We start from the raw sequence: 12,911 nt of genomic DNA, 5'->3' as shown, positions 1-12,911 counted from the left end.
CAGTTTGTTTGCTTGCCTGTTTGTTAATTCAAAGACAGTCTAATTCTCGATTTTCTTACAAGATTGCGCTTAGATTCAGTCTTCAAAGTCACATTATTAAATGTTTATAATTCACGTGTTCCTCAATCATATAACAACTCCAAGGCCCTGGTCTCTGTTCCCAGGGAACTTGTACTGTGAATGGAATGTGGCCCTCACTGTGGTGATAGCAGGGAACTCCACGTTGTACTGTCAAACTCTTCTTTGTTCTCGCTAATATAAGAAGAAGGCCTCATGAGGCAGGAGTTGATTAGAGATGATTTACTAGCCTAAGCCAGAAAACTCCTGAGGAGTTCAACTCCTGTCATTTGGTGGACAGAAAAAGCATACATTCTGGAAGCTTTGTCCCACTAACTAGGAAAATTAGAACTCCCTGATTACAAAAGAGAAACCCAACCTGAACTAGCATGACCAAAGGAGGCTTACTGGAAGGCTCGCCTGCCTGTCTGGGAAGAACAGGGCTGCTGCTGACATGGGCTGGGCAGGACCAAGCAGACACTCAGTACTTCTTCTCTCTCTCCCTCTCTCTTTCTCCCCCTCCCCCTTCTCCTCCTCCTTTCCTTCTCTTTCTCCTTCTTCTTCTCCCCCCTGCATTTCTGTACCTCTCTGTGACTGGCTTTATCTTCTCCAGACAGGTTTTTGTCTATTTAGTGAACTAGAGTTTATCCTCATTCCCCAACTTAATCATAAGAGAAGGATTAGCTCTCTCTACCCGATTCCAGGTACAAATCCCCCAAGCAGTGATTCAGTTGGCCTCATGAAAGTCAAGTACCTACTCCTGGGTGTTGAGGGGCAATCACTGAGGCCCTTAAAGTCACCCTAATTCACATGTATACATGGGACAATGGGCGAGTGCCTTAACTTCTCTGAGTCGTGAAAAAGAAAAATGAAAAAGCTAGTGGGAAGGGCAAAAATAATACCTTCTTCAAAGAGCTGTTGGTCATTTTACATAGACAACCAATGCCAAAGGCTGGTATAGTGTCTGCTCTATATGAAGCATCAATAAATGTTCATTTTTCTTCCAAGGTGAGTCTTAAAGTCAAAGAAGAAGTCAGCATGTTAAAATGGAGAGGAAAATTACTTGAAGAGCAGGGAATCGGATGGGAAATGCTATACAATTCAGAGTAAGAGGCACTACAGGAGTTGTTAAAAAGAGGGTAATTGAGCCTTAAATCATTCCCACCCCTAAATCACGCACAAGATCTGTGTTCTAGAAAAAGGGGGGGCTAGCATCAGCTATTGGGAACCTGGAATGTCAAGTTGACCAGTTAATCTGCAGCTTGTGAGACATACTTTGCTATCGAGGGGAAGATTATTTCAGTCAAATAACATTTTAGGGCCAATATAAAAAGAATTGTAAAAGATTCGAGGTTTGATGAAGCCTGAGAAGCCAAAGCTGCATTTGCTCCTATTCCCTTTATAACGTTTTGGAGTCAGGCCAATGAACATCCCCAGCTGTGCAGCTGGATAACTTGAATTTACTACGACTTCTGCAAAAATGTTCCCTATGTTGTCTTCCCTCATACATTTCATCCTTGAGTTTTATGAGAGGAAAAATAGACTTCATATTATATATTTCTAGGTAAGATTACTATACCCGTGGAGCACAAAACCCAAGATGGTAAAATTTCCAGTTTCCCCAAAGCTTTAAGAGTTTAGGGCATCTAAGACTTGGTGTTTTTATCAATTGCGTCAATTTGACTCATACCAACATCTGTTCTTGATAAAATAATATGAAATGTAATCTCTTAATGGTGGCCCAGAATCAAATTCTACCCTCTCTCCTTGTTCCTTGTCCTTTTCTTTGGTATTCCCTACAGCATCTGGCCCTCCGGTTTTTAAATGACCATAATATCTAACAATGCGCTACAATTCACCTGTTCGAGAAACCAGCTTTTCATTTTCTTAAACACGCGTGGGATGACAAGCATCACACTCTCTGTCACCCATGGTGTGCGGAATCTTATACAGTTGAGCTCACGACTTATCAGGTTCAATCTGTCCCTGGAACTTTGACTCAGCCCGGACCCTGGCTCCAAAACCTCCCTGCTCCATGAAGCTCCAATTCCAGCACACAGTCATATTCTCCTCTTTTTCTTATAGCATTGGTACTTTGATCTTCCTCAAAGCCTGCCTAGTGCTGCAATTTAATTTTACATGCATATGTCTGTATATTTGTTCGGCAGCACCCAATACAACGCCTTGCACCATGCACCGTGGAAGCTCCATAAATGCATGCATGGGTGAGGAGTGTGTTTAATGTCCTTCCACCCAGGCTGGCATTTCAGTCTCTGGGCACTAAGGTCTGTGGCAAGCTTGTGTCTAAAAACAGCAGATTGTGACCCAACCCTGTCAGTTACTTTTATATCAAATTGTCTGATGGACTGGAGACGCTAAGCATCACTTGAGGACATAGAATGAAACAGGGTGCCACCACAGGATGTATTTAGCTGTGGCCCGCCTTAAGGTGGGGACAGAGACAGAAGATGGTCCAGACCCTGGTCCAAGAACTGAATGGTCTGCCTTGTGTCCATGATCAATCACAAAATAAACAAACAAGCCAGGCACAGTAGCACTGGCCTGTAATCCCAGCAGCTGGGGAGGCTGAGTCTGGAGGATCCAGAGTTCAAAGCCAGCCTCAGCAATTTAGCAAGGCCCTAAAGCAACTTACTAAGATCCTGTCTCTAAATAAAATATTAAAAAGGGCTGGGGATGTTGCTCCGTGATTAAGTGCCCCTGGGTTCAATCCCAGGTACCAAAAAAACAAAAAACAGCTTCTACCTTCTGAAGCAAGTCATATCAACTGCCCCGCCCAACCCCAAACCCCAGTACTGGGGATTGAAAACAAGGTCACTCTACATCCCCAACCCTTTTTATTTTGAGACAGGCATAGGGTCTTGTTATGTTGCCCAGGATGACCTCAACCTTGTAATCCTCCCACCTCAGCCTCCCAACTTGCTGTGATTACAGTCCTAAGTCACTGCACCTGGCTAGGTCATTTTATCTTTCTCATCCCAAGAAAATTCATATACATTTACCAATATACATACAGGTTCCTACCTCTTCATCAGCAGAACAAACTCCTGAAGGACTCAGAAGTATCCATTTGAAGTTCTAACTAACAGGGCCATAGTCAACCTGGCACAAAAAGAGAAACCTGCCACTCTTGATCCTGAGGGCCACAGTGGGCAGGGCATCAAGATCAGAAGAGGTGCCGGGTGGGTGGTGCACTCCTGTAATCCCAACAGCTCTAGGGGCTGGGGCAGGAGGATCTCCAGTACAAAGATCTCAAGGAGGATCTTCAGCAAAAGCAAGGCACCAAACAACTCAGTGAGACTCTGTCTCTAAATAAAATACAAAATAGGATTGAGGATGTGGCTCAGTGGTCAAGTGCACCTGAGTTCAATCCCTGGTACCTGTCCCCAGTAAAAAAAAAAAAAAAAAAAAAAAAAAAACAGGTGACCCTTAGAATTGGGTACCAGCTCTCCCCTCTCCATTGGCACACTGGACACCCCAGCATCCCTACACCAGAAACCAGCATGACTGAATGAAAGGGAAAAGAGAAACTTTCAAAGATTAAGTATTGACCAATAAGAGCCTGCACCAACTGTTTTAAACCAGAAAATACTGAGGTATCTGTCTTTAGCTTTCAAATTTAAATTCTTCCCCAGTTCCCAGATTATCTATTGGATGGAGCTCAGTGGTTAAGTTAATAAATTGAGGTCAGTTATATTGTATAAAAGAGAAATCTCTACAATATTGATTTGTTAAATAAAAATTACCAGAGGCCACTGTTTTGAACTGAGCTGTATACTAGGCTAAAAATCAGACTAGACTAAAAATCAGAAGGGAGCCACTCAGGCTGAGGTTCCACCTCATCAAACCTAAACTTAGTTGTTACCTGGCCCTCTGAGAAATCAGGAGACAGATAACAGCTAAATTTTATAAACAGACCAGTTTTTATTTGCACGTCAGTAAAAATTCCCTCCAGTAAAAATTCCCTCCATTGTAATCCTTTCCAAAAAAGTAACCTGAACTAACCCAATATTAACCAGTTACTCTTCTATTGTTCTCTCTCCCTATCCCAATGTTACAAGGAAAATAACTTTGAAATGACCGATTTAATTTTTAGTTTTATTTTATTTAAACTTTCGTTTATTTTATGTGGTGCTAAGGATCGAGCCCAGGGCCTCACACATGCTAGGCAAGCGCTCTACCACTGAGCCACAACCTCAGCACCTCCAATAAACTTTTTGTTCTGAATTTCTGCTTTGTTCAACCCAGCTCATCTCATCTTGCTTTGAGGAATGAAGTGTTGGTAAATACTAGAATACTGAATAAAGCCAATTAAGATGTTTAAACTTTCACATTATTTACTAGAAGAGCCAGTACTAATGTCTAAGGCTGAGTTTGGGAAAGAAAGAGGAAAAAGTCGAGCACTTTTTTTTTTTGAACCCAGGGCCTTGTGCATTGGGGAGAGCACTCTACCAACCGAGCTATATCTCCAGCCCAGGTTTTTAAATTTTTCTTTACTAATTATATTATTTTGCTGTTGTTGTTTGTAGTTACCAGGTAAACCACTAGTGACTCCAAAACTCTAAACCCAAATATTTGTTATTCTAACATAAGCTTGTGGGTCTGATTTTTCACTGTTTCTTACATCATTTGGGATTGAGCCCAGGCATGCTATACAACTGAGCTACATCCCCAGCCCTTTATTTTTTTATTTTGAAACAGGGTCTCATAGCTGGACGTGGTAGCACATGCCTGAATTCCAGTGGTTCAGGAGGCTGAGGCAGGAGGATTGCAAGCTCAAAACAAGCCTCAAAAAATTTAGTGAGGCCCTAGGGAATTTAGGAAGAGTCTGTCTCAAAATAAAATAAAAAGGGCTGGGGATGTAGCTCAGTGGTTATGAGATAGCAAAACCAGACCTGGTTGTAAAATGAAATCACAAGAATGTTATCATGAGAAAGAAAGCCTGGGAAAGGGTTAGAGTTCCCTCCACCACCACCACCACCCTTCTGTCAGCCTTTCTTCAGGAAACCTAATTAACCATAGGTCCCTACCATTTGGATTGTAAATAACTGTCTCTAGGAATCTGACTACTCTCTTTTGAAACGTAAACACCCCTGGACCAGGCTTCAGACACAAGGCCAAAGATTTATTTATGCCTGTGCAAAGAGCCAGTTCCTCTTATCGCTTTTTTGCTTCTGTAAACACACTTCCCACTAGAAACCCCACACAAGGCCTCCTGTCATGTAGACTAGAAATTTTATGGCACAAAATTGCCTATAAATGTTATGAGAAACTATGGGCCAGCGCTCAGAATTTAGAGTTTGTTCCCCTCTGTGCCGGCTGGAGTAAAATGAAGCATGAGTTCTCCGTCTTTCCGAGCGCCACTTGCTACTGCTTGTCTAGCTGGCTTCCTGCAACGGTGACCGTCCTGGGTTCAATCCCTGCTACCAAAAACAAAAAAAAACATGGTCTTACAAAATTGCTTAGACTGTCCTCAAACTTTCAGTACCCCCTGCCTCAGCCTCCCAAGCAGCTGAGATTATAGACATGTGCCACCATGCCCTGCTCACTTGGCATTATCAGACAATGCTTCCAAATGTCACTGAGGATGAGAACCAAGAGATGACCCTTGACAAAACCAAGTTCTGGCTCCTCCCCGGGAGAGACTTATTCAATAGATGAGGGTGGGACCCAGGAATCTTTGTTTTTTTAACAGATGTGGGAGGTTGGGAGGGGCAAAGCTAGGAAACACATCCTTTAAGGCAGTGGTTCTCAATGTGTGGTCCCGGAACCAGCAGCTTGGACAACACAGGGAATTTTTTTACAAATGCAGATTCTCAGGTTCCATCCACCCTAGAAGTGCTGAATCAAAAACTGGTGGCTGGGGCCCAGTGGTATGGGTTTTAACAAGCCTTATAGGTGATTCTGTTGCACATTTAAGTCTGTGGACCAGCGTCTTTAGGAAATGATAAGCAGGCAGTGAACAAAATTTCTTAGCATACCTAAATGCCACTCACCAATCCACAGCCACCCATACCCGCAAAATCAGCAAGAACCTACCCAGAGCCAGGCGCAGTGGCCCATGACTATAATTCCAGCGGCTGGGGAGGCTGAGGCTGGAGGATCGCGAATTCAAAGCCAGTCTCAGCAATGGCGAGGCGCCAAGCAACTCCGTGAGACCCTGTGTCTAAGTAAAATACAAAAAAAAGGTGGGGGGAGGGGTGCTGGGGATATGGCTCAGTGGTCTAGTGCCTCTGAGTTCAATCCCCAGCACCAAAAAAAAAAAAAAAAAAGAACCTACCAAGCATCACTGTGCCCCATACTGATAGCTGGGGCAGAGATTCTCAGGCTTTGCTGCAGAGTTACCTGGGGAGCTTGTAAATTTCCAGCCACCCAGGTAGCTTTGAGGGTGGGGCCACGCATCAGCATTTGTTTAAGACAATCAGGTGACTCCAAGGTATGGAGGCATGTGAGAACCACTATCTCAGCACCTAAATCCCAGAGACCAGACCCGCCAGAAAAGGTACAGGCTGGCAGGGAGCTTTCTCATTTATCCAGGGTTAAAAGAAATGTCTAGGAGCAAGGACATGCAGGAATGTTTTCTAGAAGTCACTGGAGAGTTTGGAACACGCTCACCCTCTTGAGGGTTCCCCAAGACTCAAGAAGTGGATCAATCAGAGCGGGAAGGATAGACATTCTCCCCTTCTCCTTTTGACCCTTTCTGAACCCACTTGAGCACTATTAGCACTTTAATTAACATCTGCCTCCCTGAAGGGGTCTGGCATACAGTGACTGAGAGCAGAACTGAGTCCCAGCGCTCAGGGTGCAGAGTGACAGGAAAATGGGGGTAAGGAAGTGGGGAGGGGTAGGAGACTAGGAGGAAGAAGGGGAGGAGGGGGAGAGCTAACCTGAAGAGGTTCCCATATGCCAACCTGGGGCTTCAGTCATGTTCTTGTTTAACAAGACTCCACTTTGCAGTGAGCCATCTGAGGCCAGGGTAGGTCAACTGGCCCCAGGTCACATCTGTAAGCGACAAAAACATTCACCAGTTCAAATTTCAGGGCTCTGGATGGATGCCAGAGGGCAGGAAAGAGACTCTGAGAGGTGAGACTGAGGGAAGCTTGGGGCCCACTGAACGAGATCCACAGAGGGTGAGACAGCTCAAAATCGATCCTTACCATCTGGATTAATCCAGGTGCCATATTCTGGATTTGGATCATGGGAAAGGAATGGGGGTTCCTCTGGTGATCAGAGCAGGAGTGAAGGAGAGTGCACAATAAGGGGTCAGGGCAGCAGCCATGTACCAATATACTGGGTGGATTTCCACATTTCAAACAGCTGTGCCACAGCATCTGTGTGTAGCAACAAAATACCAGCCCTGTTTTGACCTGGTGCGGATGGAGAGCGTAAGGATTTTTGTGGTTTAGGAGATTTCAAAATTTTAAAAGCCCTTTGTCTTCTTCCTTAACTCCTTAATGAGGTCCCAGATGTCTCCACTGGGCCACAAGCACAGCATATCTAACTGCATTCCTGAAGACACAGTCCCTTCCCCCCACCCCCTCCCCCAGAAGGTCCATCCTGGGGCTCTGTGTGGAAGCTGGAGTAAAGGATTGTCACATGGGAAGAACCTGAGTGTGGAGGGTAGGGGAGAGGATTCCTAAGACATTGCACACATTTATCTCAAATTTCCCGTTTGAGCTGAGGAAAACACACTCAGGGGCACGTCATTGCTAGGCAAGAAAATCTTTGTTTCAGTAACTGAGAGCAAAGGTCACCAAGCCTGGAGAGAGTTGACCTGAGGTAAGGATGGGACAAACTGAAGAGTCTGAGGAGAAAACAGCAAAAACAAATTGTGAGTTTCCCGCTTGAGTGATGTAAGTCAAAGGGTGGGATAAAAAGTGATAAGGGGAAATATGGACTGATGTAGTGTGTCATGCAAGACTATGGCAATTGTTGAGATTTAAGGAAAGCAGAGAGCAAGAAAACAGCATCCAATGACAGCACTCGTGTCTGTCAGTAGCTACAGGGTAACAATGAAAATTCAACTGTTCAGATGTAAAATTCACCCAAAAGTGAAAGATCAGCACTGTCAAGATCAAAATTATTGGTACAACGTTTTTTAGTAATGACAGCCCAAGTCCATGAAATGCTCAAAGATCCTTTGTGAAGCGGTGGAATGAAATTCTCTCACCTTCTACTGCAGGAAAATGTCCGAGGATATTGCCTCAACTTAGGACAGGTCCCATAAATAACTGCTTCTTTCTTTTTACTTTTTTTTTTAAGCTAAGAAAAGCTTTCTTTCTCTTGAGGAAACAATATTTTTTTTCATTCCTGAGCATGAGAGTCCATCTCTCTTTCTCTATCTCCCTTTTCAATTTTTAAAGCTGTTAGGAATCTCAGGGAGGAAAAAATCCATCTTTCAAAGAGTGTTCTAATAATTTCAGAATCGTTTTAGCTTTTTTTCAGACACAACTAGATCACATTGTCATTTATTTACTCTGTGTGTGTGTGTGTGTGTATGTGTGCACATGCTAGAGACTGAACCCAGGGCCTTGCACATGCTGGGCAAGGGCTCTGTCACAGAGCTACACCCCCAAGCCCTGGCCATTTTCTTAGCTGCCTGAAGATAATACTCGTTTGACAAGCTAAACAGGCAGTTTCTTGGCAGGAATGCTTTTCAGCTACTACCCTCCCTTCCTGAGGATGTACTTAAATATGGATGATATAAACCAGAAATCCACGTAACTGGACACACATGTACTACAAGATGCCTCAGCCTGCAGAAAGCAACCAAACTAGCTAGGTGGCTCTGTGGGCCTCAGTGGTGTGTGGAAGGTCTGCCCTGTGTGCCTCAGGGCCCTGTGCTTCTGTAAATGTCATAGGCCAGCAGCGTGGAATGCATGACAGTCCATATGCTAAATATTACTAAATCCTGATGCCTCTCATTTTAGGAGGAAAAATGACTCTAACTAAACATAACTAAAGTTCTAGTGTAAACACTCATTTTCTTCCCATGCAACTGATTTCACATGCATACACTACTTCTGAATACATCTCTCTGTGCCTCTATCCATTTTTACATTTTTCTAGTGTTGATTTACATATTTTCCCTACTCTCATTTTTCCTCCCTGTGGGACTGGGGATTGAATCCAGGACTGCTTTGCCACTGAGCTACATCCCCAGTTCTTCTTATTTTATTTGAGACAGGGTCTTGCTAAGTTGCTGAAGCTGGCCTCCAATTTATGATTCTCCTGCCTCAGCCTCCCAAATTGCTGGGCTTACAGGAATGCACCATGGGATCCTGCACTTTTTATTTTTATTTATGCTAACCATTACTTTTTGCCTGGGTTCTTAATAAACCCTTTGTGGTACAAGAGTACACATTTCAACATGCTGCAAACAGAATGGATACAAGAAACTTTCTTTTCTATGGCCATCTTGGTTTTTGTTGTTTTTTGGTACCAAGGATTTTGTTTTTGATATCAGGGGTGCTTAACTATTGAGCCACATCCCCAGCCCTTTTTTATTTTTATTTTTTTAGGGGGGTATTGGGGATTGAATTCAGGGGCACTCAACCCCTGAACCACATCCCTAGCCCTTTTATGTATTATATTTAGAGACACATCTCACTGAGTTGTTTAGCACCTTGCTTCTACTGAGGCTGGCTTTGAACTTGCAATCCTCCTGCCTCAGCCTCCTGAGTTGCTAGGATTACAGGCATGCACCACTACACCCAGCTCAATGGCCATCTTGTTATCTTAGTTAAGACATATATTTAGGAATCTATAGACCTGGGGTCCTTCCAGGCACCTGTCTCTCCAAACATTTCAAGATCACGTTCAAAGGAATAAATGTGAACGAGCATTCATTGTCAACAGAAACTGAAATAGTAAGTCTTTAACAAGACTTTAAGTATCTACCAAATCAAGATTACGATGAGTAACAGAGGCGCTGCGGTTGTAGTTCAGTGGCAGAGCGCTTGCCTTACACGTGAGGTACTGGGTTCGATCCTCAGCACCAAATAAAAATAAGCAAACAAAATAATAAAGATAAAAAAAGAAAGAAAACTTAAAAAAAAAATGATGGGTAACAGAAACCGGGCACCATGGTACTTTCCAGTTGTCCCAGCTACCGGGATACCCAGGCAGGAGAATTGCTTGAGTTCAGGAGTTCAAGGCCAGCCTAGGCAACATAGTGAGATCCCCATCTCAAAAGGAAAAAGAAAGAAAAAGAAAGAGACTAATCAGAATTAAGTTTGGTGACAGAAATTCTCAGAACAGTAACTTTAACTCACCAAGTTTAATTTTTACAGGGGAAAAAAAAGTCCAGAAGAAAATTCTTTTTATTCTGAAAGTTCCATGAAAATACCTGGATGCAGGTACCTTCCAATCTCTCCTCCTCAGATGTGATCCTAAAACAGCATCCAGAGTTATTACCACCATAAAATTTTCCAGGCTGCCAACAAGAGGAGGAAAGGGAAGGGATGGTATCCTAAAGGACACACCAAGAAATGTTCCACACCACTTCTTCTACATCTCACTGACAAGAATACAGTTTCCCCACATAAGCATGGGCAGAAATACAAACACCAAAAATCAGGGAGAATGGTTACTGGGAGAACAGCAGGCAGAATCTGCCACATTGCTTTACAAATTGAGATTTTCATTAGCAAAGTACAGAATCCAATATTAGATATGCATTTGGTAGATTCTAATTCTAGACCATCGATCAAGTTTAAAGTTTTTACTGACTCATTTTTTGGGGGGATGGGATTAGTTTTAAAGACCCATTATCTCTCATCACCTGGGGGTATTTAAATTAAGTATTATATGGGGTATACATTGTATATTACAGAAGCCCTAAAAAATACCTCTGTGAATACACAGTTAATTTTAGCCACGTGTTTGGACATACTGAACGAAGAACTTTTTCTGTCTAATGGAAACCTGGCAAGGCTTTATACAATAAATATCTTCCTCAATAAGTACATCAGCTTTTGCAAACCTGATCCTCCTTCAAATGCTTGTGGGAAGCTATTTAATGAAACCCACAGTGAATTTTGGAGGGAAGACTTCCATCTTATAATGTGAATAATCACACTCTATACATCTGGATCAGAATTTGAAAGGTTCATTTATCAGATTGTCCTAAAATCAACTTGCAGGTGATCTTAGTAGACTCAAAGAAAACTTCTAAAACAAACTCAAAATGCAAATCTCATAATGGGTCATTATTTCCCTTTTGAAATCTCATCTCATCCACTGCTATAAAGATCCCACTAGAGAGAAGGTCAGTGGGTTTTGCAACTTTTCCACAGAACTAACCTCCACAGCTGGAGATGTGGGCAGATGCTGAGCGACAGGCTTCCTTCTGTTGCTGAACATGTGTCAGGGAGAGCATTCATTGTGCAATGACACACATTTCTTTCAATGCCAAATGCTCAAAGTCTAAAAATACTGGGCCACTCAGAATAAGATAGGCAATGGTCCTATCATGAGCTCACACTACATCAGTGACTTCATCCTCCAGTCAGGAGGCCTGTGCAGTTTGTGGCTAGTCAACAGGAAACCTAAAGAGGCAGTTTCTCCCCTCTGGGCCTCATCCTCACCAAACCTGGAGTGCTTACTCACTCAAGTTGACAGGAAACATTCAGGAATCTAGATCGATCGTTCCACTGAGCTGAAGAGGAATAGGGTTGGGGACACTGGTGGCATTTCTCTGTGCACTTTTTGAGTAATGGAATTGCCCAAGGGAGAGGTGCAGTTTCCAGAGCACTGATACCCTGGTGAGCACGTTTGCCCACCCCACCGCCATTACCTCCAAGTCATATGAAGGGAGGAAACTTCTACCTCTGGTTTCTATTTCTTCCCCCTCTAAATTTTAAGGGAAAAGAAGAAAATTATAAAATCAGGAGCCTGCATGTCCCCTGAGACATTTACATTTAAGCTGGACCAAGCACTACCCACATATCACAGGCAACAATTTCACCCTGGCAGGGAAATGGACTAAGTGACTTAATGGATATTTTCCATCTCTAATTTCCATGATTAAAAGAAAGAGGTTGAGAGGGGTACATGTGGAGCCTATTGTGAGTTTGCCAATGAATCCTAATTTAGATCAAAGAGAGTATATGTGACACTGAACCATAAACACCCTAGTGTGCGTTACTTCAAGGAAGTTGTTAGTGTGTTCCCGATGGCTATTATGCGATATAGTTGCGCTCTCCAGCCTGCACCCTTTAATTACTAATATAGAAGAAAATCCCATATAAGAGGGAGGAATGTAAATGAGACCTCTGCTCTTTTGAACCTTTTATGCATTTGCCAAATTAAAATTTGCTGTGGACTTTGGTTTTCCCTGATGGCTGTTGGTAGTGATCATTTGGCTCATGGGATTAAATCTGACTTTCCAAAAACTATTTCTGATCAGTGTGCAGATTTCAGACCTTTATGTATGCTTTGCACTGAGACATGGATCATCAGAACCAGATTGGGAACAACTTTGAAGTTTTCAAAGGTATGGAAGATGGAAGAAATTCTCTTTCATTCTCATCTTTCCTTCTGCCAATTGTTGTTCGAGGGCAGGTTGAGGGGCTGCAACTGAGAGAGGGGCTGGTGGAGTCCAGAGGCACAATATCACACCACACTCATGCACCACTTGCAACATGTACATGTGGTTCCTGGGCAGAAGACCTCACCTTAGGGACATGGATCCAAATTCCTAGGCAGGACCATACTCACTTAAATGGGGATTGCTCCGACTGAGCTTTAAAGCATGATTTCAAGATGAGGACAACCATAAATGTTATCTTAAACAGCATGATTTTAATGAAACTCGCTTCTCTAGAATTCTTCTG

At 43.1% G+C, this 12,911-nt stretch overlaps 1 long non-coding RNA gene across 2 annotated transcripts; it reads right to left on the bottom strand.

Moving 5' to 3' along the window:
- Window positions 1-4,001: 4,001 nt before the first annotated feature.
- LOC114101228 (uncharacterized) lies at window positions 4,002-11,580 on the bottom strand. Of its 2 annotated transcripts, XR_003584247.2 has the most exons (4): window positions 11,380-11,580; window positions 6,963-7,077; window positions 6,115-6,241; window positions 4,002-5,498 (listed from the first exon to the last, which is right to left on the bottom strand). It is a non-coding gene; the product is annotated as an uncharacterized lncRNA (long non-coding RNA). The 2 variants fall into 2 exon arrangements; XR_011709175.1 differs by lacking the exon at window positions 11,380-11,580 and having other exon boundaries at window positions 6,963-7,438.
- Window positions 11,581-12,911: the final 1,331 nt, after the last annotated feature.

Source organism: Marmota flaviventris, chromosome 11 (genome assembly GCF_047511675.1).
Source record: "Marmota flaviventris isolate mMarFla1 chromosome 11, mMarFla1.hap1, whole genome shotgun sequence".
Lineage (NCBI taxonomy): Eukaryota > Metazoa > Chordata > Mammalia > Rodentia > Sciuridae > Marmota > Marmota flaviventris.
This window is presented reverse-complemented; position numbering and strand designations above follow the sequence as displayed.